We start from the raw sequence: 2,812 nt of genomic DNA, 5'->3' as shown, positions 1-2,812 counted from the left end.
AAAGCAGGACCAGCCCCAATTAGACCATCCCAGCCACAGCTTTGTCTAACTGGGTCTTAAAAACCTCCAAGGATGGAGTTTCCACCACCTCTCTGGGTAATCTGTTCCAGTATTTTACTACCCTCCTACTGAGAAAATTCTTCCTAGTATCTAACTTAAACTTCCCTTGCTGCAGCTTGAGACCATTGCTCCTTGTTCTGTCATCTGCCACCACTGAGAACAGTCTACCTCCACCCTCTTTTGAACCTCCCTTCAGGCAGTTGAAGGCTGCTATTAAATCCTGCCTCAGTCTTCATTTCTCTAGACTAAATAAGCCCAGTTCCCTCAGCCTGTTCTCATAAGTCACGTACCACAGCCCCCTCACCATTTTTGTTGCCCTCCACTGGACTCTCTCCAATTTTTCCACAACCTTTCTGTAGTGGGGGCCCAAAACTGAACACAGTACTCCAGATGTGGCCTCACCAGTACGGAATAGAGGGGAAAAGAATCACTTCCCTTGACCTACTGGCAACACACCTACCAGTGCAGCCCAATATGCCTCTTGCCATCTTGGCAACAAGGGCACATTGCTGGCTCATATTCAGCTCATTGTCCAGTGTAACCCCCAAGTCACTATCTGCAGAGCTGTTGTCCAGCTAGTCAGCCCCCAATCTGTACTGGTGCATGGGATTGTTTTGTCCTAAGTGCAGGACTTTGAATTTGTCCTTGTTGAACCTCATGTGAATGTTTTTGGCCCAATCCTCCAATTTGTCCAAGTTACTCTGAATCCTAGCCCTACCCTCCAGTGTATCTACTACTCCCCACAGCTTGGTGTCATCTACAAACTTGCTGAGGGGACACCATCTTTCAGGTCATTGATGAAGACATTGAACAAAACTGGCCTCAGGACCAGAAGGCAATCAGGTTGGTTAGGCATGATTTGCCCTTGGTGACTCCATGCTGACTGTTCCTTATCACCTTTTTCTCCTCCAAGTGTTTAGAAATGGATTCCTTGAGGATCTTCTCTATAATTCTTCCAGGCACTGAGGTGAGGCAGACTAGTCTGTAGTGCTCCAGATCCCCCTTCTTCTCTTTCTTAAAGATTCGCACTGTGTTTGCCCATTTCCAATAGTTTCATAGTGCTTAGGGTCAGAAGAGACCTAAACAGATCATCAGGTCCAACCCTCTGCCCCAGGCAGGAACGGATGCTGCGGTCATATCACCCCAGCCAAATATCTGTCCTCTTGAAGACTCCCAAGGTAGGAGAGAGCACCACCTCACTTGGGTGCCCATTCCAGAGCCTGGCAGCTCTGACTATAAAGTAATGTCTCCTGATGTCCAGCCTGAACATTCTTTCTAACAATTTGTGACCATTATTCCTAGTAACCCCAAGTGGTGCCCAGGGCAACAGAGAGTCCCCCAATTCTCACTGGTTCCCCCTGGTGAGTTTGTAAATGGCCACCAGATCCCCTCTAAGCTTTCTCTTGTGGATACTGAATAGGTTCAGGCCCTTTAGCCTCTCCTCGTAGGGCCAGTCCCACTGCCCATTGACCATATGAATGGCCCTCCTCTGGACCCTCTCAATGCTAGCCACACTCCTCTTGAAGTGAGGCACCCAGAACTGGATGTAGTACTCCAACTGCAGCCTGACCAATGCCACATGTAGGGGCATTCCCTGGACCTGCTTGTGATGCATCTGTAGATGCACGACAAGGTGCGGTTAGCCTTACTGACCACTTCCTCACATTGGTGGCTCATGTTCGTCCTGGAGTCAACATGATTCCAAGATCCCTTTGTGCCACCATGTTGACAAGAAGGGTGTTTCCCAGCCTATAGGTGTGTTGCTGCTTCCTTTTCCCTAGATGCAGTACCTCGCACTTGTCTGCATTGAACTCCATCCTATTCTTATCTGCCCACCTCTGCAACCTGTCTAGATCTAGCTGCATTCTGTCCCTTCCCTCCAGCGTGCCCACCTCACCCCACAACTTGGTGTTGTCAGCGAATTTGGACAGCGTGCATTCCACGCCCACATCCAGATTGCTGATAAAGAAGTTGAACAGTACAGGCCCCAGGACCGAGCCATGGGGGACTCCACTGCCCACACCCCTTCAGGTCAAAAATGACACACCCACCACTACTCTCTGGGTGCGACCATCTAGCCAATTTGCCACCCATCTGACTGTGTAGGCATCAATGCCACAGTCACCTAATTTTTTTAAGAGAATGTGGTGGAAAACCATGTCAAAGGCCTTCTTAAAATCCAGGAAGACAACATCCACCCCGACACCTTCATCCAGGGACTTTATGACTTGGTCATAAAAAGAAACTAGGTTACTCAGGCAGGATCTGCCCTCAGTGAACCCATGTTGGTTGCCCCTGAGCATTACCTCCCATGCTTGGCCCTTGCAGATGTGCTGCTTGATAATTTTCTCAAAGGTCTTCCCAAGGACCCAGGTAAGACTGACTGGCCTATAATTTCTGGGGTCCTCCTTCCTCCCCTTTCTGTAAATAGGGACCACATTGGCCATTTTCCAATCCTCTGGTATCTGGCCAGTGCCCCATGAGTGCTCATAGATCCATGCCAGGGCCCTGCTATGACCCCCGCCAATTCCCTCAGTACCCTCGGGTGAAGAGCATCTGGACCTACTGATTTAAATAGGAGTTAGGGAACTCCAAGAGTTCCCTAACTAGGTCGTCCCTGACCCTAGGCATGGCGGTGGCACCCCTGGGTCTGTCCACAATTCTAGTGGGGGAAATGTTTCAGTCTCTGTTCAGGAATATGGAGGAAAAGAATTCATTAAAGAGGTCAGCTTTTTCATTTGCCACAGTCATC

At 49.3% G+C, this 2,812-nt stretch overlaps 1 long non-coding RNA gene across 1 annotated transcript in view; it reads left to right on the top strand.

Annotated features, from left to right (window-relative positions):
- Nucleotides 1–425: 425 nt before the first annotated feature.
- The window catches only part of LOC109291048, a 23,838-nt gene continuing 21,451 nt past the window's right edge, over nt 426–2,812 (top strand). Inside the window, exon 1 of the long non-coding RNA XR_002095748.1 lies at nt 426–452. This is a non-coding gene — a long non-coding RNA (uncharacterized LOC109291048). The remainder of the gene's footprint in view (nt 453–2,812) is intronic.

This window comes from Gavialis gangeticus, unplaced genomic scaffold, assembly GCF_001723915.1.
Source record: "Gavialis gangeticus isolate Ggan-Ray unplaced genomic scaffold, GavGan_comp1, whole genome shotgun sequence".
NCBI lineage: Eukaryota > Metazoa > Chordata > Crocodylia > Gavialidae > Gavialis > Gavialis gangeticus.
The sequence above is the reverse complement of the archived record's forward strand: the minus strand, read 5'-3'. Positions and strand labels throughout refer to the sequence as shown.